Source organism: Heloderma suspectum, chromosome 6 (genome assembly GCF_057233095.1).
Source record: "Heloderma suspectum isolate Gila_16-S chromosome 6, 16-S_ref, whole genome shotgun sequence".
In the NCBI taxonomy this organism is placed as follows: Eukaryota; Metazoa; Chordata; class Lepidosauria; order Squamata; family Helodermatidae; genus Heloderma; species Heloderma suspectum.
In genome coordinates, this window is record NC_139463.1 from 66885531 (window position 1) to 66911713 (window position 26183).

The 26183-nt window shown below is 44.6% G+C and overlaps 1 protein-coding gene across 6 annotated transcripts in view; it reads left to right on the top strand.

Moving 5' to 3' along the window:
• LOC146341071 (signal transducer and activator of transcription 5B) overlaps positions 1–26183 on the top strand; it is a 102666-nt gene that overhangs the window by 9698 nt on the left and 66785 nt on the right. Inside the window, exon 1 of one of the 6 annotated variants that reach the window (XM_084804695.1) lies at positions 22523–22597. The exons of the other annotated variants lie outside the window; for them this stretch is intronic. The gene's annotated coding sequence lies outside the window, so the exon portion shown is untranslated. Of the gene's footprint in view, positions 1–22522; positions 22598–26183 lie in introns of those variants that run through there. 6 annotated transcript variants of the gene reach the window in all.

Below are 26183 nucleotides of genomic sequence, written 5' to 3' on the forward strand. Positions count from 1 at the left end.
AATGGTGGTAGAAAACTTTACCACTTGGTAAATTGGCTGTTGTATTGGGCCAATGTTTGTGAACATTATAGCATTGCACAAGAACTTGGGAAAAGACTGGGTGGCTTGCAGGTTGGAAACAGGTGGCTGCTACGGTCTGTTATGTGTTTGGTCTGTTGTGTGTTTATGATTCGTAAGACACTCCTTTGTTCAAAAGGCATACTGACCATCCTTCAACATGGAACATCCCTCTCCATGTGAAGCATTTCTGTCCTTCATAACAACTTCTGTAGGTTTCCTCAGATTGTTGCATTTCCCAAGCACTTAGTATGGGGGAGAGGAAGCTGTAGTGCAGCAACTGAAGGTGCCAGCCTGGGAGGAGAGTCTGAACATAAAAAATTAGCAGAATATTTTATGAGTGATGGATAATAAAAGGGAGAGCACTGCGAAAACTTGCTTTTGGGGGGAACTGATGGCATTGTATCTGCTGTAACGTTGTGTTCCCCAAACTCCACTGGAAATAAAAGAAGTTTGTTACTCTTGGTCCTGGAAGCCAAATGTAGGCTGCTAGGTAGTAGGTTGAAAGCCTCCAAGGTAGCTTTCTCTGGAATGCTACCTGTTCCATTCACAGGGCCAGCTACACAGGTGAAGCTGAGAAGTTTCAATTCGTGGATGATAAGGTGGTACAGGGAGGAGGGGTTTAGATTTGTTAGGTACTAGGAAAGATTTTAGGACCAGTCTGGCCTCTACAAAAGGGACAGGCTCTGCTTGAACCAGGATGGAACCTGACTGCTGGCACATTATATCAAAAAGGTGGCAGAACAACTTTTAAACAGACCCCTAGGAGAAAGCTGACAGGAGCTGGTGAGTGTCAGGTTCAGGATGAGTCATCCCTAGGGGATGATGATGAAAATGCTTTTGATCGTTGAAATAGGGTCAGGGTGGAAATAAGTCACGAACAGTCAGTAAAACATGATAGCCAGTCAAAGAGGCCAAAGAGCCACAGGGGAAAATGCACATGGCAGAGTCATTTAGAGAGGGAAACCATCTATAGGCATCTCTATGCTAATGCTCTAAGTCTTTAAGCCAAGATGAGGGAGTTGGCCTGCTTTGTTTTAAAGTAGAATAGCGATATAGTATGGAAAATGCTCAGTGTGAACTTGAGGTGAAGAATGGGATTTGGGAGGTATCTGAAGTAGAAAGGGTTGTAATAATGGTTGACTTTCAGTTACTCTTACGTAGACTAGTTGAATGCATGTTCTAGTCATGACAAAGTGATAAATTTTGAAATACCTTAAATGACTGTGTCCTAGAACCAAAAGGGATGCAACTCCTAGTCTTAATTTTATTTGGCACCCAGGACTGGTACAAGATGTTTTGAAGTGATTGACTGGAAACGGTGACCATGGTGCTTTCAGATTTAAGTTATATGTAAGTGGGAAATTGCCAAGGAAGTCAAACACAGTCACATTTGATGTTGAAAGAGGAAACTTCTCTATTTATTTATTTATTTATTTATTTATCGATCGATCGAGCGATCGTATGGCACATTTACATTGCATTGCAATAAAAACATAGAGCGTAATAAATATGAAATATAAAATATAGACAGGAATATTACAAACGGATGTCTAGGTTACAGATACAGTTTTTTACTTCAGTTGTCACAGCCGGAAATCAGCAAAGTCTCCATTGTAGGTTCGGTTTTGACACTCTGTCACTATATGTTGGATAGTTTGTTTTTCAGCCCCACAATCACAATTTGATTATGTTGTTTTGCCCCATTTATAAAGGGCATCTGCACATCTACCATGACCCGTGTGAATTTGGTTCAAGGTTGTCCATATCGCATGGGGCTGGTCAAATCCAGGTGGTTTTTCCAAGATGCTGGGCAAGCTTCGGCATTGTGGAGGGCAGTTTCCTAGCCAATGTTGTTTCCATGTGTTGTGGATATTGAAATCATCTTCTAGAAGAGCTTTAGCGGTAGAAATGGCTGGATGTCTTGATCGTAACCTGTTTCGCTCCAAGTAGGTTACGTTATTTAATATTGGTAGCTGGAGATTGTCAGTAATCTTCCGGTATTCTTGAAGAAGGGCGCTCTTTCGTCTTGCATCCGGAGGTGTATATGGCACAAAACAGGCAGTCAGCATGTGGGAGTAGATTGTATTGTCCCACTAACAATGCTCATTGACTCATGCAGTTGTGTATCGATCTTTCTCGTGTGCGGACTATTAAGTCACACTGGGGCACAGTACTCTGCTGCTGAGTAAACCAGACTGAGTGGGGTCGTTCTTAGTATATCCGCTGTTGAGCCCCAGCTAGTGCCACATAGTTTGTGTAGAATGTTATTTCTACTTCTCAGTTTGGCAGCAGTCTTCATCAAGTGTTCTTTATAGGAAAGTGTCCTATCCAGTGTGACCCCAAGATATTTGGGATGCATGTTGTGATTGAGCCGGTTTCCCTTAAATTGAACGTTGAGCTCTCTGCCTGCTGATCTATTACAAAGGTGGAAGCATGTTACTTCCATCTTTGTCGGATTGGGCCGTAACCTCAACTTACAGAAATATTTATCCAGTATGTCTAGATCGGAAGTGAGGACATCTTCAGTTGTCTCAAAGGATTTATGTTGTGTGGCTATAGCCCAATCATCCGTGTAGCCAAACTTTCTCGACTTTGTGTGTGGTATGTCAGCTATGTATAGATTGAAAAGGAGAGGTGCAAGAACCGAGCCTTGTGGTAGTCCATTGATTAAAATTTTAGGGATGCTAGTATCCTCTCCTATAGTCACAAAGTTCTTCCAGCAAGCATATTATCAATAAGTCAGGTAGTTTTTTGGCATGTGGTTACTTGTATTACTTTATAAAGTAGTCCATGTCTTCACACTGTATCATATGCTGCACTTAAATCTATAAAAGCAACTGATGTTTTTTGCTTCGCCTGATATCCTGCTTCTATATAGGTTGTTAGTGAAAGCACTTGGTCAGCGCAGTTTCGTGTGGGGTGAAATACAGCTTGTTCCACTGGAATTATTTGGAGTATCTTCTGGCTGATTTTATTATGCAGAAGCCTTTCGAGAAGCTTATAGACAGTGCTTAACAGTGCGATTGGTTGATAGTTCTTTGGTTGGTCATTTGGTTTTCCCAGTTTGAGTATTGCGATGATTTTTGCTTGCTTCATCTTGTGTGGTATTATACCTGTTTCCATAATATCCGAAAATAATTCTGCCAACCATCTTTTTGCATATTTTCCACAATGCAGGAGGAATTCAGGATGTATACCATCATGGCCAGGTGCCTTGCCAGCTTTTATATCCTTGATGTGTTTGTAATTTCAAAGGGGGGAAAAAGGCATGAATATTCAGATTGTTCAGGACAAGTAGTTTTAAGAGCACTAAGTTTTTGTCTAATTTGTCTTGTATGGACTTTGTCCCTTGTAGCTCTAGATGTGGACAATATATGTGCCACGATCTTATTGGCTGAAATGTGTGTCTTATCATTTATTTTCTTCTTACTTCCCCTTAATTTCCGTAGCAATGACCATGCTTCTCTACTAGACATTTTAAAATTGAGTGATTCAATGGTCTCCATCCATTTATCTTGCCGTGCTATATCGAGGCTATGTAACAAGTCATCTGCAATATCATGGTCTCCATTTTTAAAAAATTCTTGATACAGGTTCTCGCAGTTATCATTCCACCCCAGAATATATTGCTTGCGGTATCCTCTAGGAATAGCCTTTCTTGCCGCACGTAGAAATGTGCCTGTAAGTCTCTCATAATTGTTGGATTTAGGGGAGATCCAGCCCAAGCATTTGTCTAGATTTTCAGTAAAGACATCCCATTTCGCCTTTGTGAAATTCCACCTTGGATGGGGAAAGGATGACATCAGAGGTATACTTGTGCCAATTTCAATCAGAATTGGGCGGTGCTGGCTATGGGGGAAGTCTGCTAGTACCAGTTGAGAGGAAACTTCTCTAAAATGAGGGGATTGGTAAAAAGGAAGTTCCGATGGAAAGTCAGGAGGGGAAAATCTCTCCAGAATGTTTGGGGTCTACTTAAAACCACAATAAGGGTGCAATCCTAGGCATGTTTAGACAGAAAAAAGTCCTACAACTCCCAGTATTTCCCAGCCTAATAGAATGTGTACTGCAGATCAGAAAAGGTGTCACCAAGTCTAAGAGGTCATCAACATAGTCAATGAACAGTGTCAAGGAAGCTACTAGGAAAAAAAGGCTTTCTTCAGAAAATGGAGGTCTTGCCCAAACAAGGGAACCCCCCCCCCCAAATAATTAAAAATGCAAGAAGACAATGGGGGATGCAAAAAAGGATGTTGAGATGCATTTCACTAATATCATTGAGACCAACAATAAAAGACATTCTTAAAATACATCAGAACCGGGAAACCGGCTAGAGAGTAGATTGGACCTCTGGATGACAATGGAGGTAAAGGAGCACTAAGTGAGGATAAGGAGATTACAAAAAAGCTGAATGAGTTCTTTGTGTCTGTCTTTACTGCAAAAGACATAGGACAGATACACTTGCCTGAATTGATATTTTCAGGGAGGGAGTCTGAGGAACTTCGGCAAATAATGATCACAAGAGATGAAATACTAGACCTTATTGACAAACTGACAAACTAATCACAGGGTACAGACGGTATCCATCTGAGAGTTCTTTAAGAACTCAAATTTGAAATTGCTGATATTCTAACAAAAATATGTAACATTTCCCTAAGATTGGCCTCTGTACCAGGGGACTGGAAAGTGAGTATTGTAACACCAGTTTTTAAAAAGGGATCCAGGGGGATCCAGGAAGTTCCAGGCCAGTTCCAGGTTAGTTGAAGGAAAGCGTTATTAGGGTGCTTCCAGATGGAGGGCTCCTAGGGCTACCAATCAAAAGGTATTGTGCAGCTATTTCATTCTTTCCTCCTAAGTGGATTTTTTATGGAAAGAAAGAAACCAGAAGAAGTGGTTGGAGGGTTATGTTGTCATCTGGAAAAAAAAACAACCCAATTCCATGAATGAGGAAAGATTCCTCTGGAAGCACCTTTAAAAATAAAATGATCAAGCATGTAGAACAACAAGTCTTGATGAAGAAGAATCAGTAGACCAGTGTAGTGCAGTGGTTAGAGCATTGGACTGGGACTTGGGAGATCTGGGGTCTAATCACCACTTGGCCATGAAGCTGGGTGACTTGGGTCAGTCATTGACACTCAGCCTAACCTACCTCTCAGGGTTGTCAGGAGGATAAAATGGAGAGAAGGAGGACCGTGTAAGCCGCCTTGGGTTCCTTGCAAGAGGGGAAAAGGTGGGTTATAAATGTAAATATAATTAATTAATAAATATGGCATCTGCAAAATTAAGACCTGCCTTACTATCCTTTTAGAGTTCTTTGAGTGCTTTTCAAAGCTGAGGTTTGTATTCTGTCTTTTTCTGTTCTATTGTTTTTCTCTCGTGTTCCTACTTTCATTTTGTTGATTTTTCATCTCTTGCGCTCTTAATCGCTCCATCACTTTCGCGTGTATGGCCCTCCAGGTGCCTTTCTGTGAGTGTGGCCATTGTGGCAACAAGCTCCCACCAAAGACAATCACTCCTTGTTTCTCTTCTACCTGAAAGAGGGACATAAGGTTGACACTTGTGCCCATTGTCCTTCCTTCAGACTGGCTCTGGGCCATTCTTTGGCAAAGGGCTCTCCAAGCTGTGGAAGCACCTGCCAAGCCAATGGCATTGCCTGCACCTTGCCAAAAGGAAGGGCAACTAAGCCTGCCTCTTGTCACCGTGACCTATAGTGTCAGGGTCATCCACACAGCCTAGTCAGGCTTGTGTTACAGATGCTGGTGACCTACCCGTGACTGGGCAGTCTCCAAATCCATCTGATCCAACAAGCCGGCAAGACCCACCTATGCCTGGGCAGTCTTTGACACTGTCTTTGGTAAAAACCAAAGTTGTCAAAAAAGGCCAGATCTTCCAAATCCTCTTCTGAACTGAAGAAAAAGAAAAGCTCCAGAAGTGTGGCTGACATGGTCCCAGGACCTTCCGTACTGATTGTCCCAGTACTGGTCCCCACCAGTGTGGAGACTATGGTTACTGTACCAATAATATTATTCAAAAGAGTGGATTTTGGTAGAGGCAGCATGTCATGCAGGAATGAGAAAAGATATACCTGTCAAAAACAGCTACATCTATGCTGTTTTTGTGAGATAACCTTTCTCCTTCTCCCCACCCCTCTTGCTATTAGACCTGCAGGGTTAAAGATACATCAGCTTTGAGAGAGAGGGGTAAACTGTAGATTGGGAAAACAGCACAGGGAGGAAGGATTAAACAAACCCTCCCCCAGCACTACTGCTCCAATCAAATTCCAACACATACACATACATGGCTGTGGTTGCTATTAAGTAAAAATCCAAATATTCAGTGATCCAATCACAGATGTCCTGGGTAATGTGCAGTTTGGCCCTTAGACACCAGATTAGTAAATATGTTTTCTCTCTGTCATAGTCTTATCCATGTTTATTGAATTGGGATTTGAAGAATTCATAAGTGGGACCTGCAACAAAATGTTACAGTGTGGGGTTCTGCTGTTCAGGATTCCAGCCACTCCATTCCACCCGCCCCCTTTTTTCTGTTTTTCTTCTCTCAACAGTCAGTCAGCATTTTGTAGTCACTGAGCCTGCTCCATCCTCATTGGGCTGTTTGGGACCACCCCCCATTTTTTTTCTAAAGAGTTTTTTCACTTCGAAAACCTTTTCTTTTCCCAAGCCCGCTGATACCTTCCTCTTGTATGTCAGTGGTGATGTTTTGGCTACATAACCAACAGCACTCACAGTCACTGTGTCAGAAATAGAGGGAAAAGAGGAGCCCTGCAACAAAATATTGCAGTGTATTCCTAATGTGTGTGCATTACTCCAGCTTGTGTCTGTGGGGGTTGAAAAAACCCATTAGCATAAAAGACTGGAGTCCCTGCTCTAACTTGGGTTTTATTTCGTGTGCATTTTTTTAAGTGTTCAAACATTTAAAAGTGCAACCAGTCTGCATGTAAGTCAGTGGAGCTTGAGGCTTCTGCATGCAACTGAGTGCTTGATTTGGCCTGGGATGAGGACTGAAGGGACAATTTAAGTAGATTGACCTTTGCTGCAACCTGAGAGTTTGGGGAATTTTTGACTGGGAATCTGAACCAGCCTCAGCCTCATCTTTGACATGCAATATTAACAGTGGACTATATTGTGGGGCTGTTGTAAGTTTTTGTCTCTGTAGGGCCCTCCAACCTGCAATAGAGTATAACAGTAAACTGTGCTGCATGGTTGTTGTATACAGCTCTTTCAGCCCAACCTGCAATGTTGGGATAAAAACAGTGGATAATATTGCTGGGTTGTTTGCACTCCCTGTATTTCAGCCCAACCTGCAATAGGAGTCTAATACCACTGGAAAACATTGCAAAGTTGTTGTAAATCACTCAGAGCCTGACCTATAATATTCATTGTGCACTACACTGCAGAGATATCATGAGCTACTCTCCTAGCCACAGCCCTTTTCATCCCGCAGAATGGAAAATGAACTGGATTGCGTTGGAATTTGTGTAAGCAGGTTTATTTTTTATGTTTTGCGCTAAATAAGAACTAGGTTAGAGTAAGAACTCTTCTCTGCTATCTTTTGGGGCCTTTGGGTGAGGGGGAAATACACTGGTACACAATCCCAGCTACATTAAACACTTGGATTTCTCCATTGATTTCTATGGACAGCTGTCACTTCTGTCCTTGGGAACATTTAAAAATAGCTTTTCAGTTTGAACCAGGAAATTACCTATCCAGACAGTGGGATGGTTCTCTCTACATTTTTTAATCTCTGTGATTATCTTCCACCCTTTCCGTCACTCCATTCCATTTCCCCCCCAATCCAGTTTTCATTTTTTTCCCTCTCAGTCTCTTCAACATTCTGTGCCATTCTTATGCTTTAGGGATTCCCCTCCCCCTTAGGTTTCTCCCCCTAAAGATTTGTGTATTTCTGCAAAATGTGGGGCTCCAAAGAGTCTACCCTCTTGTGCATGGGCAGATTTTGTTATCTAATGGTGGACACCCTCCTCTGATGTTTGGAAATAGAATTTATGATGATGAACGTTCAGATGCCTGGCTTAGGCAGGGATTGATTATTTTGCAGCCAGCTTGTGCTTTCTTTGTTGATATCTTGTGAATCTGAGGTGCTGCATTCTTCTGAAGATTATGAAGATTGTCTGGTGACTGTAAGAGTTTTGCCTTTCCTGGTTGTATGGTGCTGCTTGCTTTGAGCCTTTCAAGAATATTAGTATAACATCATAACTCAACGTCTTCATGGTCTCTGTCCATCACACGTATGGGCTCTGTGCCTGTGCTGAGTCTCATTTGGGAAGCTTCTGTAGCTGAGAAATGCTTTTGGTGGGAACCCTCCCCCACCGTCCATTGCACATGTCCAGGGGTTTCCCACCTGTTCCCTCAGTTCTCTTTCGACCGCCATAGTGGGTAGTCTTCTTCGGAGCGTCCTCTCTACTAGAAAGAGAATCACGGCGTTTTCTTTTTCTGGTGCTGCTGGGGATTTGTTGTTGTTATTTGTGTTTTTTCTTGTTGTTCTCCCCTGTCCCACAAAAAAATTAAAAGAATGTTCCTTCGTTGTTTGACTGTCTGTCGACCGTGGCTGCGGTGTCACTTATGGCCACAAAGGCACCTTTTCGTAATTGTGTCAAGTGTGGGAGTAAGTTGCCCCCCACTGACCCTCACTCCCTCTGCCTGTTTTGTCTGGGTGAAGGCCATTTACTCGACTCCTGCTCCCTGTGCCAATTGTTTACTAAACAGGCACGAGAGAACAGATTGGACAGGTTTAAGGCAGAGCTGTGGAGAAGAGCATTACTGGCTACAGATCCAAAGAACGCTGCAGGGTCTTGTGCAAAAGACAAAGTGGGGGCAGTTATGTCTATGCCTAAGTCGATGTCCCCTCGACCATCAACTTCTGTGGAACGGGCTGATCTTCTGACTCCGGTGCGCTCCTTAGCACTCTGAGTCGCGAGAAAGATCACTAAAAAGGCAAAGATTGCAAAGTTGGGATTGAATGGCCTTAAAAAACAGAATAAAAAGAAGGCTGCTGAAAAATCTCCCAAACTGAAAATTCCGGCATCTCTGCCTTTGCTGGAGTCACCAATTCGTGTATTGTCTGTCGCTGGTACTGACAACTCCAGTCATTGAGCCGGTGTCAGCAGTGTCTGAGGGTGAACTTTCGGATTTCTCCCCTCCACTACCAGTCTCTTGGGATCGAGAGTTTTTTCCATCCAGAGATCGTCAGTCACCAGTGAGGCAGGAAGCCTCACGTCGCCGCATCTCCTCTCCTCCGGCCCGAGAGCAACGTTTTCATCCTGGGCTGTGTCGTTCCCCCATGGGGATTGCCGCTTCGACTTCCATTATAGGGAGAAGTCAAGGTCTCCACATGGCGACTGGGATAGGGGTTCAGAATGGTCTTGCCCTCCAAAACACCCTTGCCACTTTGAGGACTGGCATACTATTTGGGACCGAGAGTACTTTGTTGGCTGCTCCAGATATATGAGAGCAGTTTCACCTCAGTATTTACTCTGGGCATCGGACATTGTTTCTCATCCCCCCGCAAGAGATGAGTTCCTCGTGCCTCCACCCATGCCACCTCCTTCCTCTTCTATGCTGTGGAGTCAGTTGGAGCCACCCAAACCGACTCAATCAGAACCACAGCTGATTCCGCCTGCAGAACTGTCGCCACGGCCAGCCTCGCATCATGACTCAGCTGATGATTACCAGTCCAATTCACCTTCATATTCCTCTGTCCCACCTTCCATCCTGTCTCCGGATGAGGTAGCAGGATCCCAGGAGGGAGCCTTTCCCTCGGAGGACATGTTCAACTTTACTGAGCAAATCAGTAGGATGGCCCATTCTTTGGGCATTGAAGTACAGCAGCTGGAGGAGCACATTCAGGAACCCATCTTTGACACAGTCCATACTGAATTGTCGAAACTGGTTGCACTGCCTTTTCTTTCTTCAGACTGTCCATCAGTCCTGGAAGGCTCCATCTTCCATGGTTCCAACGCCTAAGTGCCTCGAATCCCTGCATAGGGTGCAGGAGAAGGACACGGCCTTCTTGTATTTATACCCACAACCCAACTCTGTCATCGTGGAATCAGCGCAGGGACGGTTGCAGAACCCTCATGCGTCGCCTGTTGACAAGGAAGGGAGGAGTCTGGATCTTTTGGGTGGGAGAATGTATTCCTCTGCTGCTCTGGGACTCAATGTAGCAAATTGTCAGGCCATGATGGCCAGATACCAGCTGTTTCTGTGGGAAAAAATGGACTCCCTTTGTGCCTACCTCCCAGAGGACCAAAAGGATCTCACCAGGGTCTTCCGTGCTGAGGCTGTCAAGCTGTCGAGACAGCAAATTAATAGCTCTTGGCATGAGGTGGACTGTAGCGCCAAGTCGATGGTTGGCGCCATCACCTTCAGAAGGCATGCTTGGCTAAGGTCTGCGGGCTTGACTCCTGAAGCCAGGTCCCGAATAGAAGACTTGCCCTTTGATGGCAAAGGGCTCTTTAACTCGAAAATGGATGAGCGAAGACTCTGTCCAGAAAGTGAAGACTGTAAAATGGGCTTGGGCCCTCAACCTGCGCAGCGCCAGTACAGAAGCCGCAGGTGGTTTTGACCTCAACTGTATGCAACCAAACAACGGATTGACCAATACCAATGCTACCAGCCCACCCGACAGCAGAAAAAGCAGTCTTCTCCGTCTTCAAAGTTTTGTCAGAGTCGCAGCAGGCCTGAGTCATTTTCAGAGTGTCACCTTTGACTTCCAGACGTCTATTCCCCCTGACCTTCCCAGTTGACCTGTGTTTGGATCTGTTCTGGCATGTATCCTGCCGACCTGGAAGGCAAGAATGTCGGACACCTGGGTTTTAGATATAATTGCTTGGGGTTACATGATAGAATCTCATACTCTCTCTCCCCCCCCCCCCAGGGACTGTACGCATCACTCCATCATCGCAAGCCCTCCTTCTGGAGATGTTCACCCTGCTTCAAAAAGGAGCTATCCAGAGAGTCCTCCCATTCCAGCCGGCAGATGGCTTCTTGTCTCGGTATTTCACCATACCGAAGCGGGTCGGAGGCCTCCATCCCATCATGGACTTAAAGTACCTAAACAAGTTCATCATCCCCAGAAGGTTCAGAATGATCACGTTGGCTACGATTCTCCCGCTTCTTCGAAAGAACATTTGGTTTGCCGCCATAGACCTGCAGGACACATATTTTCATATAGCGATTGTGGTTGCTCACCACTGGTACCTGCATTTCATCATTGGCACCGACATGTTACAGTTTCGGGTTCTGCCCTTCGGTCTGGCAACCACCCGAAGAGTTTTTACAAAGGCTCCTTGTATCGGACTCCAAAAGGGATCTTTACTGTGCCATTGAGATTGTTCTGAACCTTCTGGGTATGCTGGGCCTTTATGTCAACAGAGGAAAGTAATCTCTGGAACCTACTCAGTGTCTCCAGTTTATAGGATCACAACTAGATTCAACAGTTGCATGCACTTACCTTCCTCGAAACTGGCAGGATCAGCTGGTTACTCTTGCAGAGACTGTCTTTCTTCCTCAACACGTCACTGCCTGCACCATTCAAGTTTTGCTGGGTCGAATGGTGGCTACAGTTGCAGTTGTTCAATGGGCGAGACTTCAGATGTGGCCACTGCAAAACTGGTTGCTCCAAAATGTCGATTCCACCTTGGATGCTTGGCGTTGTCGACTCACGATCCCAGACAAAGTGTTGACATCCCTTCATTGGTGGATGCATCTGTGCAACTTGGACCAAGGCATGCCCTTCATCCAACCATCTCCTACACGCATCCTGATGACAGATGTGTCTCTCTCTGGATAGGGAGCCCACTGCGGTCTCAAGGCCTTTGGTCGGCAAAAGAAAAGAAGTGCCACATAAACTTTAGTTTCTGATGGCCTGGAAAGCAATGCGAGCTTTCGAACCTTACTTGCAAGGTTGACATGTACAAATCCTGACCGACAATATGACGGTCTTGTGGCACATCCGGAAGCAAGGCGGGACGCACTCTTCCAGAGTTGTGAACCTCACCCTAGACATTTTCCAATGGACAATTCAACAGGGCATCTTTTTGAGTGCTCTTCACATCGCGGGTCAAGACAACATTTTGGCAGATGCCCTAAGTCAGGTGTACCAGTCGCCTCATGAGTGGCAGATGTTGGCTTCCATTCCGGATCATCTCTTTCTGGACTGGGGCCATCCCTCAATGGATCTGTTCGCAACCTCAGAGAATGCCGTGTGCCTTCACTTCTGCACGAGAGCAGGGATCGGTCGATCTTCTCTGGGTGATGCATTCCAGAAACAGTGGTGAGTGGACCTTTTTTATCTATTCTCACCATTTCCTCTTCTCTCCAAGGTGCGCCAAAAGATAGTGCATGACAAGATGGACTGCATTCTAATTGCTCCTTGGTGGCCAAGACAGCCATGGTTTCCAATTCTACTGCGTCTGTCAGGAAGAAGGTTCTTGCATCTTCCACAAGTTCCACACCTGATTTTTGGGACTGGGGCAGGATTCGTCACCCCGATCTTGACACTCTGAAGCTAACGGCTTGGAGGATTCGACAATGACTGTTTTTCTTCGAGTTCGAGTTCAGGCAGTCCTGGATGTGGCTAAGAAACTGTCTACCCGTCGGTCCTATGCTGCAAAGTGGTTGTCTTTTTGATGTTTGCTAGTCTTCATGCATTCGATCCTCTTCAGGCATCAGTTGAGAATGTTATTTTCTTTCTGCATAGTTTGTTTCAAAAAGGTTTAAAACTTTCATCCACAAGGGTTTATTTAGTGGCTCTTTCTTGTTACAGAGGGCCAGTTCAAGTTTTTCCCCATTTTATCACCCTACTGCTCATCAGTTTCTGCGAGGTTCAAAGAGCTTAACTCCTCCAGTTTGAACTCTTGTTCCTCAGTGGAGTCTCTCCATTGCCCTGCATGCCCTTTGAACCTCTGGCCATGACATACCTTCGTCTGCTATTGTGGAAAGTTGCCTTCTTGGTCTCTATCACATTCTTTCAACATGTAAGTGAAATCTGTGCCTTACGAGTGGATCATCCCTACATGGTCTTCCACAAGGACAAAGCTGACCTGAGATCGGACATTGACTTTCTACCAAAAGTGGTCTCTGATTTTCACGTCAACCAAATCATGTCGTTACCAGCTTTCTTCCCAGACCCTTCTTCTGACCTGGAGAGAAAGTTGCATGCTCTTGATGTCAAGAGAGCACTGGCGTTTTACAAATCTGGGACAGCACTGTTCTGTGCCACGCCTTTTTGTTTGTTATGAGGGCTCCAAGAGGGTTCTCCTGTCTTCTCCCAAAGACTAGCTTCATGGATTGTGCAAACCATTGATCTGGCTTATGACTTGTCTGGGTTGGAGCGCCCATCTCACATCGGAGAGCATTCTACTTGAGGAGTAGCCACATCTACAGCTTTCGCAAAAGGCATACTGCTGTCGGACTTGTGGAGGGCAGCAACTTGGTCGAAACCATCCACTTTTATGAAGCACTACAAACTCAATGTCAGGGCATGTTCCGACTGCGTTTGAGTGAGCCGTTCTGTCGTTAGTCTTGGTTTGAGACACCTACCCACCACCAGTAAGTGAGCTTGTTAATCACCCATATGCGTGATGCACAGAGACCACAAAGAAGAAATGCAGGTTGCTTACCTGTAACTGTAGTTCTTCGAATGGTCATCTGTGCAGTCACACAACCCTCCCACTGTCCCCACTTCGGTATCAATGTCGAATTCGTTGTTAGTACTGAGGTGTGATTGGTTTTCCTCGGGTCCAAGGCCACATTTGGCGGTCTCAAGGAACTGAGGGAATGGGCGGAAAAGCCCTGGACATGCGCAGTGGACAGTGGGGGAGGGTTCCCACCAAAAGCGTTCCTCAGCTATAGGAGCTTCCCGAATGAGACTCAGCGCAGGCGCAGAGCCCACATGTGTGAATGCACAGATGACCACTCGAAGAACTACAGTTACAGGTAAGCAACCTGCATTTCTCGCAGCAGTCATGCACTTTTTTAGAAAAGCACCACACATACCATTTGTGGACTAATACATGGTGATCATTTTCAAATATGTGATTATTGCACATATGTGCGTGTGCATTGTTGAATATGGTGTAAAACACAGTGACATAAAACAATTGTGCACTTTTCCAGAAAAGCACCAAATTTACACCATTTGTGGCCTAATACATAATTTGCCGATTGGAGACATATGATAATACACATATTTGTGCATGTGCAGCTGACCGAGCATGGTATAACACATGGGTTGATGAGGCAGACAAGGAATTTGTTGTCACAGAAGGGGAGTAGGTACTTGGTACACCATCACATGTTCTTCATTCACTTTCCCCATGCAGCCATGAAGAAACAGACACCCTATGTTACTGCATGGACTATGTGCCAGGGAACATGGTCATCACAAGATATTCATCCCTACTTTTGACACTGATGTTGTGGTATTGTCTGTAATGGTAGCATAGACTCTTCCATCTGATGATGAACTATGGTTGGCTTTTGGATCAGGGGAAAGGTTCTGTTACCTAGTTGCTTATGAAATAGCCTCCTGCCTTGGGCCAGAGAAATTATGTGCCCTTCCAGCGTTCCATGAACTAACAGGATGTTATATCGACTGTATCATCATTTGCTTGGCAAATAACAGCCTGGTCCACATGGAATGCTCTGCCAAGCTTAGTGATGCACTGCTAGATTGGCTCTTATAGTATTCTAGAAAAACCTGTGCATACTATTGATTGGTTTGTCATCCTGCTGTTCTATCAAACAAGCACCTGTACTGATGTGGACAAGGCCAGAAGGAAGCTGTTTGCAAAAAGGAACTCTGCGGAAAGAATTCCACTGACATGAGCTGCTTGTGAGAAACATGTAAAGAGGGCAGTCTACTAGGTTAGTCCTGTCAGGATCCAGACAGTACTTCCGAGGCTCTTGTGAGGGAGAATGCTCCAGCAATTACATTCAGTAACCCAAAATAATATTGTTCAGCTCTGATGTTTGTTAAGTTAAAAACTTGCTTTTTAACAATATATGTCCAATTTTCTACTGATTTCTATAAACCTGTGCAGTATTATATGCGGCTAACAAATGCATATTATTTTAAATGTTCATGTGCATTATGTAAAAAAGAAACCTTTAAAATTACAATTGTATGGTTTTTGGAAACTATCCTGGTGTATTTAATGATTTTATGAACTGTAGTCATGACATCTTGTTTGATATATATGGCACTATGTGTTATACCAGCCTCCCCTAATCCTGGTGCCCTCTGGATGTTTTGACTTCAACTCCCATCAGTTCCAGCCAGCATGACCAGTAGTCAAGAATGCTGGGAGTTGCAGTCCAAAACATCTGGGAGGTACTAGGTTCAGGAAGGCTGTGTTATATTCTACTCAGATACAAGCATTTCCATTGGTTATACCTGTGTGCACATATGCAATACCACATGCTCCAATAGCTGAGAATGATCACTATGTATTATGAATGTGGTGTTATGAAAAAGTGCACAGCTGTTATATGAATCACCGTGTTTATGTCATGCTCAACTGGTTGCACATGCAAGTACATGTGTAATATCACATGTCTCCAATATCTCTGTGTTACTGAACGTGTTCTGTTTACTGCAAGTACTTTTGCCCTGGTGCACCATGGCCTCTCCTGCTTATGGATCACTGTGATCAGGGCAGCACGTGTTCTGTACTTCCATGATCAGGCCATATGCTACCAAATAGTATCTGTGTCAGGTACAGAATTCAGTATCCCAAGAATCTCAGCAATAAAGATGAAAAGTTACGGACAATAAGGAAATCTCTGAAGCCCAATAACAGCTGAACAGGATTTCCTGTGGTCAAGGGAGGCACTTGTGTGTCTTACATGGTTCCTTGCCCATTTTGGTGGTTATATGGACAAACATGAAAAATAAGTACATGAGCACATCTCCATAAATTACTGGACCTGATTTACTTTTGTGCAGAGTTTGCATACCCTTGTGAAATGTAGAGTCTGCAGATGTAGGGTATTGATTAGGCACTAGGGCCCTATACATTACACCCATAACTGCTAGACATTTTATGTAGCACAAGTAATGTTTAGTTTGCTAGGTGCTGTGCAGAGTATAGAACTAGCACAATAATTTCTCCAGTAACTCATAGTTTACACTTGATGGACAATACAGGCTTAAGGGCGAAAGATGAGGATTGATGAACAGGTAGCTGTGTTTGTATGTGTGTGGGAGACACATGAATGTGCCCTATACCGAGCCAGACCATTGGTCTATCTATTCCACTGTTGTCTACTGACTGGCAGCAGCTCTCAGCGGTCACAGATAGAGGTCTTTCCTGGCTCTGGTACCAAAAATCTTTTAAATGGGGGTGGCAGGGTTTGAACTTTTGTCCTTATGAATGCGAAGCATGTGGTCTGCCACTGGAGGCAAGGTGAAGTAGAAGGTGGCTGGGGAAATGCTTTGCTGAGGGAAAAGAAAGGAAGAGCCTTAGCGGACAAAACACAAGGAGAGTACTCAAAGCATAAGAGAGCCATATGTTAGAAGTCATGAAAGTGAGAGAGAGACGAAGGAAACAAATAGTGTTATGATTGCCTTTTGCTTTGTCCAGCAATGTATATGGACACAGGCACAAGCCTTAATTCCCAAACACTGGAAACCATAGTTAATTCACCTTGGCAGGCAGAATGGTTCTCTGCAGCTGGAAACATGGCTGCTGCTCTCCTTTGAGTGTCCCATGATGACACAACCTTCCAGATGGTGCGGAGCCCAATTTGACTTGGCTGTGGAAGGCAGTCAGTAGACGCTTTCTGCTGTAATTGTATGTTCCTTGAATAATGATCTCCTGTAAAACACAAACATAATAATACTCACTATCTTACTCCTTTATTTCATTGTTTCCTATATGCTTTTGGGCTTAAAATAATGAAAGTAACTAATTTTTAAGTACACCAGAGACCTGTGGTTACAGATTTGGCTGGTTAGTTTAATTCAACATATGACATTCAGCCTGCACCTTTGCATTTTCCCTGCTCCATAGTTCCTTTTCTGCCAACAGCTCAGAGCCTTTCTTGTGCTTAGGCCCTGTGCAAGCTGTTTCACCCCAGCTGCACGCTCTCTTTGGCCCCTGTTTATCTCACCTTCTGCCTTCTCTGCCCCAGTTCTTCCAATCACTCCTCCTCAGCCCATTACCTATTTTTCTTCATCCACATTGCTCCTGGTCTTCCTGTACCTTAGCTCCCCAGGGTCTTCTTCCCACTGTCCTGTCTATGTCCCCCTTCCTGTGAACAACACACAGTTCCTCCTGTTCTTGACCCTCGGTGACCTTTCCCTCAGCCAAACTGACTTGACTTCCATCACAGAAGTTGCATTAGTAGACAACATTATGTTGCTGACACACACTGGAAAGTTAGAATGTGTGTATACGTTCCATGATAATGCGCAGCTCAGCCATTGGCGAGGGGTATGAAGTTTGTAAGGTAACAGGAGGCAAGCAAAACAACATTTTAGTCTATTTATATATATCTCATAGTCTTTAACTCAGGATTTTTGAGAGGGAGACGGGAACTAGGATAGAGCCGAAAGGAGGGCAGGATATGGGTCTGAATGTCAAAGACATAAAAGAGGGCCTGAACTGACAAAGGGAAGTAGAGATCTAAGGAAAATAGCACAGGAGGATGCAGAAAGGATCACCAGAGGAGGGAGGGTGTTTAGGGAGATGGGGGCTAGGAGAAAGAGGCTGAATAGCTGCTAGAAGATGGGAATGACTGACTGATTCCTAAGCTGCTGTGATGTGCAAAGCCTTCTGGAAGAGAAACTTCGCAAAGGGCTCTATAGCAGAAAGGGCTGTGTTCACTTGGGGCCGAGAGCAGAATTCAAAATAATGGCATACACCTTTCTGCAATATTTGCAGGTTTCCATTAATATATACATACTTCTACATTTGTTGTAGAACTCTCTTTTATTGCATATTTTTAAAAGCATGATTTGCATGCTATAACGTTTTTCTTCATTTTGACCAATATTTAACTAATTAAATGCTTGTGCCTACTTATGAATCCGGACCTCAGTGTTAACTTGGTACCACCTAGCCCAATCCTTTTACTTTATTCATCTATTTATAACATTTATATCCCACCCGTCATCAGATAATGATCCCAGGGCAGGTTAAAAACAATAAAAAGTCATAGCAATAAACATATATACCACTTGACAACTATCTTGCTCTTATACATAGGCCCAATCATCTAATCAAAAAGCCTCTCAAAAAAGGATTGTTTTCATCTGGTACCAAAAGCTGATCAGTGTTGGCTCCAGTCTAGCCTCCAGGAGGGGAGCCAGGATGCCACCACAGAGAAGGCTCTGTTAAGAGTCTGGAAGTCTGGACTTCGTTACGTGATGGTATAACCAAAAGGGTCTCCCTGGCTGATCTCACTTCACTGGCAGGATGATACAGGGAGAGGCGCTGCTTCAGGTGGCCAGGTCCTAAGTTGTTTAGGGCTCTGTTCATCAAAACCAGCACCTTTCATTGGGTTCAGTGACAAATAAGAAGCATCTCCTTAAGAACCAGTGTTATATGGTCAAGGCTGCATTTTGCACAAGCTGCAATCTTTGGACCATCTTCAAGGGCATCCCCATGTAGAGTGCATTACTGTAGTCTAGCCAGGAGGTTAACAGGCCATGAATTACTGTGGCCAGACTATCCTTGTCCAGAAATGGCCATAGCTGGCAAACCAGCAGGAGCCAGAGAAAGGTACTCCATGTTCCTGCAGCCACTTGGGCCTTCATTGACAAGATAGACTCAAGTACCCCCCAACTACATGCTTGCTCCTTCAGAGGGAGTGCAACTGCATCCAGAGCAGGCCTCTCTCCTAATTACTGGACCAGAGAACCACCAACCCACAGTACCTTCATTTTGTTGGGATTCAGTTTCAGTTACTGGCTCTCGTCTGACCTAGCACTGCCTCCAAGCGCTAGAGAGGATGTGAATATGGAGCTTTAAGAAATGTAACATGTTTTTTAGGTTAATTTCATTTTTCTTTTCAAGAAGGTGCAGCCTCTACATCGTGACACCATGGTACGGATTTTCACTGTATAGTAGTCCTAGTGATGTGAGCCAGTTCCCTTTACTAGTCTTACTTAATAATCGTTTGTAAATGGTGTAGTGTGGAGGAATTGCTTACCTACCAGTGTGAACAGCTGGATGATAGGACAATACAGAAACATGAGTGCTGGTTTAGGCCTTTGGCCTGTCCTGGTCTACACAGTTGAATTTATGTGGAGGATGAGGACAACCATTTTGTTACAAATTTCTCCAGAAAAAGGCCACCTACTTATGTCTTTGTGGCTTTGGACTGATTTGCCCTTGCTGTTATTTCTATCAACACCTGGATTGAGTTTGCTGTTTTCGCCACCCATGGTGGCTTGTTTTCCCTCAAACAACCCATCCTGAGAACCCACAGTCTGCAGTAGAGGTTGTTTTACCGACAGTGGGTTAGCATGTCGTCTGGCACCACCATTGGTTATGGCAATTGCCTACAGAGCTGCTTGGCAAGAGCGGCTGAAAACCCTGCTGCCGCTTTGCTCCTCTCAAGCAAACTTTGTTTGAGCAAACTTGTTTTCCTGCCACATTCAGCTGTATCTCCAACTCCAAATCATCTCCCCCCTCCCCCCATGTTTCCCAAATGGGTTCACTTGTGATTAAATCCTCACTTTTTACTGAAAAAGTTGCATAATTACCCAGTAGTGCATGTGGTGGCTCCCCGTAAGGGGAACGTGTATATTAAATTGCTTTCAATTTCTGCAAAATTTCAAGGAGTTGGAGCCCCTCTTTTTTTGGTAGAATGTTCCCACAGGTAGCCTCGTGTGGTGCAGAGTGGTAGGCGGCAGTATTGCAACCGAAACTCTCCCCACGACCTGAGTTCGATTCCAGCGGAAGCTGGGCCCCGGGTAGCTGGCTCAGGTCGACTCAGCCTTCCATCCTTCTGAGGTCAGTAAAATGAGTACCCAGCTTGCTGGGGGAAAGGTAGTCACGACTGGGGAAGGCAATGGCAAACCACCCCGCTACAGTCTGCCAAGAAAACACCAGCGCAAGCAGGCGTCCCTCTAGGGGTCAGCAATGACTTGGTGTTTACACAGGAGGAACCTTTCTTCTTGACGGCACACCTCTCCTGAAATGAACCTACCTGTACTCTACGTTGAACATCTAAGCTCCTCCTCCAAGTGCCTCATCCAAGGGAAGCGCAGAAGGCTGTATTGAGAGAGTGGGCCTTCTCATTGGTGGTCCCCCATCTGTGGAACAAGCTTCCCGATGAGGTCTGCCTGGCGCCAACCTTGTTGTCTTAATCTGGCGCCGAAAAGATCTCTCTCTTTTCCCAGGCATTTGGCAGCACATGATGAGTTTTAATTGATCCTGGATTTGTTTCATGGTTTGGCTGATTGCTCAAAGTTGTTTTTTAGATATATGTTGTCTTTGTGTATATTGCAACTGAAACTCTCCCCACAACCTGAGTTCGATCCCAGCAGAAGCTGGGTCCCAGGTAGCCGGCTCAGGTCGACTCAGCCTTCCATCCTTCGGAGGTTGGTAAAATGAGTACCCAGCTTGCTGGGGGAAAGGGAGTCACGACTGGGGAAGGCAATGGCAAACCATCCTGCTACAGTCTGCCATGAAAACACCAGTGCAAGTGGTGTCCCTCTAGGGGTCAGCAATGACTCGGTGCTTGCACAGGAGGAACCTTTCCTTCCCGCAGGTAGATTCAAGGCAGTATTAAGCAAGCCCAGTGTTAAGTAAGCCAAATAAGCTGCTTTGTATATCAATAAAAAGTTTCCTTTTATTCTGTGTTGTTGGTTTGCTGCTGATGAAGGGGGAGCCTGCAAAGACTTAGAAATTGGGGCAGCAGGTAGGGAATAAGGACTGGGGAAGAGGGGGTAGGAGCGGGAAGGGAAGCAAAGGGTTTGTTTCACCTGTGGTTAAATCCTCACTTTTCCATGAAAAAACAAAGCCACGCATTTATCCAGGAGTAGATGTGGTGGTTCCACATAAGGGGAACCTGTATATTAAATGTTGTCCCCATCCTGCAAAGTTTCAAGGACTTGGAGGTCCCCCATACCTTTTTGTTGCACACAAGCAGAGATAGGGGACACAGCAAAGGCTTGGAAAGGCAGCGCGAGGGACGGTGGGATATGGTTTCCACTGCAAGGGAAGCTGGGATGCCTGGTTGGCCAGGCAGGCAGACTGCAAGAGGAGGAGGGGCGAGGAGGGGGAAATAAACCACGCTGCGTAGCTTGTTTGCCTGATCATCTGATGGGAGCACAGTAGGTTGTTTGCAAACCAAACTACTATGCGTAGCTTATCACCCACCATGGGTTAGCGTGACATGTGAAGAGGCCCCCAGTTTGGTTACTTCTGAGCAAGTTACCCCTTGCTCCAGGCACAACAATAGTTCTTTCACAGTTACTTAGCCTGGTGGGGAGGGTCTAATCTGAGACTAAATGCCTTGATGGGATAGCGTATCTTCAAAACCATCCAGGCCTGGTTGTTGCATCACTCTGTGACAAAGGTTTTTCTGTATGCATAAACCTTACATTTTGCCCTCAGCAATTCTGCAATGATAATAGTCTTTGGTCAGAATTAGAAGTGAAGTATTAGTGTATGCCTGTGATCCTCCCCCCCCCCCGCCCCCTGGTGTGTGCAGGTATGTGTAATAACAAAACTTAGAGTATTTTTATCAGGAAAATTTTCACTTCCATGTCCAAGGCTTGGCAATCATCATCATGGTGTGGGTGGAAGGGAAGGTATTTCTGGTAATTGAGCTTTGTTTAGTACAGAAATTCATTTGACTCAGTGGCTTCCAAGCTAAGCAGTAATTCCTTGTATTCTGACTTGTGAGTTTCAACTGTCTCCAGAGATGGCCTGAGTCGTGCAATGTGTTGAAATCATATACAGAGAAAGGACAGTTATGAGAAACAGGCCATTGCCTATGAAACATGAAGCCTTTGCTCCAGAAATTCTTATTAGACTCTATCCATGAGTAGGACAAGATGCAACACTGGGTGATTTTTCTTTAACGTTTTCGAGGTTTGTCTCATTATTACTGATATTTTTTGCAGCAAGTGATTAAAAAAACTCTTCAGTTTTTGAAAATTAACAGTATTGGGCCTTCAGTTCTTGGCTCTAGCAGTTTTCAGACCTTCTCCACATACTTTCCAATCTTTTTCTAGCTTTGGGGGGGAAATAGAAGGACATCCCTTTGTGTGGGGGCATGCTTGAGGGGGTTAGAGGGAATGCTGCTTGGCAAGAGAGAGTAGGCCTTGTGGTGTGCTTTCAGTAAAAGCTTGTTTGCCTGTGTCCGGACAACCATGAACATCTGTCAGTTGATAGAAGGTGCGTCGCCTTTAACTGTTCCTCCCTACAGCGCTGGGAAGTGTTGGGGGTGGCTCTTTGCGATCACCACTTCCTGGATGATATGGCTGGTCTTAAGCTGCTGATAAAGTAGGATTCCCCCATCTGACTGGCCCAGACAGTGGAATGGCAAGTGCCCTCTGTTTGCTTGCAAAAGCCAAAAAGCACTGCTTAATCTGCTACTTTTGCTGTTTATATTCTACAGTTGTATGTACAAGTCTACTCTTTGATGTTTGTGCCTTTGATAAAGTAGGTCAGTGTCCCAACTCCTTGCTAACAGTTTCCCACTCTGCAGTGTTGTAACCTAGCTGTAATGTGGTCTCAAATTAATCTTGGTTTATACAATTGTTGGTAAGTTTGGCAAACGCTCCTCCCCCTCTTTTGATTGTATGCACGCAGTACATTAGATCTTGTTTGGAGCAAAGCTGGTTCTGTGAACTCTTGCAACATCTCAAATGTAGAGAGTGTTTGTTTTTATTAAAAAGTTGTACATTGGGTACATTGCTTTCATGTTTAGTGTCTTATTGTTGATTTGAAGAGCTGGGTGTTTTGCATGCTTGCCCAGAGATATCTGTTGGATGGCACGGGGAAAGCTAATGAAATGTTTGCCTATTTTTGTATCTTGCACAACCAGGCAGCATGCTCTAAAGCAATTCAGAATAGCTGTGCTGTTTCTGAAAATTAAATAAAGCTGTGACCTTCCCTGACTGCCAAGCTTGCGTGTTTGTGACGTCTCCGGCTGCAAGTTCTGGCTGCACTCGTTATGTTCTCTTTTTGTATCCCTTCATCGGCAGCACTCCTTTTATGCTCATAAAAAAACTGCGAGGAGTGCTTTCAGGTGGAAGCAAAGGTCACCATTCGCTTGGAGGCTGTGTATTGTGACGGTCTTGAGTTTGTGGCTCTCCTTTCCTCTTGCACAAGAAGTCAAGAGGGCTTGAAAGAGGACAGCTTGGGGCTGTTCCTGATCACTTTGGCTGCTGTTCCTTCCACTTCAGAACCTGCCCAAGTTAACTCCTCTTTCCCCCAGATAGCTGAAAATGGATTTGTTACAAACTGATTTCATATCTGAAAATGTTTTCATTGTGGGCTGAACAACATTTACCAAGGAGATCCATTCTCACAGCAGCTATAGTATGTTACTGGGAGGATAGGAAAAAGCGTTTCTGGATAATATCGAATACCTTTCTTTCTCCTCCCGCCCCTACCCACACTCCCTCCTCCCCGGCGACACTCCCACAGTCAAAGCAGGATGCCAACTATACAAGCCACATACTGATTGTGCAATGATTCCTGTCAGCTGGGTGGAGGGGCGGGCAACACCGGGTGAAACACTTGTCTATTATTGCATTGCTGGGAGCAGACACTACTGAGAAGCTGAGAAAAAGTTGCAAGATCCCCCCTAACCCCCTTCCTCTGGAATGGCAGTTAAAAGAATTGCTGGATCAAAAAAAAAAATTACTTCATCGCACACCAATATTGTGATCTCCTTTCTATATTCATTGTAGAATAAGGCAACTGCCTTGCAATATTCTCAATATGTACACATGTTATAATATGTGCATATCGAGGGTATTTCTGTAAGATTGGTTGGACTATGCCCTAATGGTATTTAATATTTGCATGCTATGCCCACAAGTTATTTTTCAGCGACAACAATACTGTATACAATTTGTCTGTCTGCAAAATGGCAATAATGACATTCACTGTCTTGATGAAATGGTAGCTAAAGAAGAAGGTACATGGATGATGATTCCTTCCTTCAATTTCTTCTCACCTTCCACTTCACTTTTCGCTCCCATTCATTGGATTTCTGACTTGGCTAGTCATGGGGATTTGGCTGAATGATCATTGCCTTTGTCCTGAATTCTTGGTGTAATACTGTCTTGATGGTTTTGTTGTGAGTAGAGGATGGGTGTACAACTTTCATCACTCTGAGGACCATTTGAAAATGTTTATTAACTAAAGAAGACTTCATTGTTGTGTTAACAGTAGACAAGTATTTTTGTTATATGTTTAATTCTGTTTTTTTTTTGCCCACTCTTTAGTAACCTCTTTTCCTCTTTCTCTGCACCTTGTACTATGTTCCTTCCTTTCTCTCTGCACCACCAATTCTTCCCTCCACCCTCCCCACATCTTAGTGTGCACATGCTGTGTTCATACCCTGCACCTTTGTACACATGTTCTTTGCACAAGTAGAAGTCTGCATTCCCATCTCTTACCCTCACCCACAGATCTCTGTGCAGTCCCACCTTCGTTACCTCCCATTTTCTCTCGGTAATGCATAACATTCTTTCTTGCACCATCACAGATCTCTCTGCACTCCCATTTTTCAGCTACCCACTTGTTTTATCTTTTTTTCTATCAAATAAGTGTCTCTGTCCATCCCACTCTCTTTTCTCTTCACCACAAGTCTCACTGTTGCCTCTTATTCTCTTACCTATCTGGCTCTCTGCATTTCCATCCTGCAGTTTACCCTTTTTCAGCCTTTTTCTTTGCTCTGTTTCTATCTCTCCTCCCCCATCTCTACTTCTCCTTGGTAGATTTTGCAGCAAAAACACACAGGGCTTTCAATTTCCCAGCAGTTCTCACACTGACACAGGTGGGCCTTACAGCAAGGGTGGCTGAACAGGTTGGAAAACTAGTGCCAAATCACCACACATCTGTGAAGCCAGGGAGATGAGGCGCAATGCAGACATGGTATCGTAAGCATTCTTCCATCCATACCACCACTTTTATCTGGCTTAGGATAGGCCTTATTCCCCCTTTCTTGTGGCCTTATTCCCCCTTTCTTGTGCTTTACTATTGATGTGGGAGCTCGTGCAATGTGGATCTTTCTCACTCCACCAGGATTTAATGAGAAAGTTTGGCCCGTGGATGGGAAGCTCACATTGCAACTGCTTTCCTAGAACAGGGCAAAGTTGGAGTCGTTAGGAGTGACAATATGAGCTTCTCCCACGTGGCTTGGAACGTGTCATGTTACCCCATGTGAAGGAGCTGTGCAGCAGCAACTCCTGTATTGCCAGCATAACATAAGAAGCAGCTTTAGTTTAGATGTTCCCACAAAGAGGTGGGAAGGGGCCACAATCAGTGGGTATTTGGAATTTCCCCAGAGAACACAAATAAGGAGGGGACTATGATAGGCCTCAGTTCTCAAGTTGTGCAGGCCTGGTCTAGGAGCTGCTCCCCCTGTCCCCATGCCTTTGGTGGGTATCTGCCTATGATAGGTAGGTTCTCTGACATTCCTGTCATGAACAAAACACTGACATTTTACATACTAGCATGCAACCCACATTGAGCAAATATGCTTGAATTCAGGGAAGCCATCTTCCCCAAACCAGCAAGAGATGATAGGAATTGAAGATATAGAAATCAGCTTCAGGTACATCTGAATTGGGCTGAGCAATTGGTTTGATTTTTAAATCGAGGCAACTTAAATCACCAAGAAAAAAAAGACCAATTTAGATCATTTATTGAAATCAGATGCTTGCTCTAACAATTAAAACACATTGGTTTGCAACCTAGGGCCAAATTAGATGGGATAGGGCATCCAGGCATATTTCTTCATGTATTTGCCCCATTAACACATATAAAGCTGGGGATGTGATAGGACTATTTTTTAAAACATAAAATGATGTATATGGGGTGGGGGGGAGTGAAGCCATCCTCCACTCCACCCCCACCTTACTTTGTTACACTCAGTAGTGTCAAGCTGTTT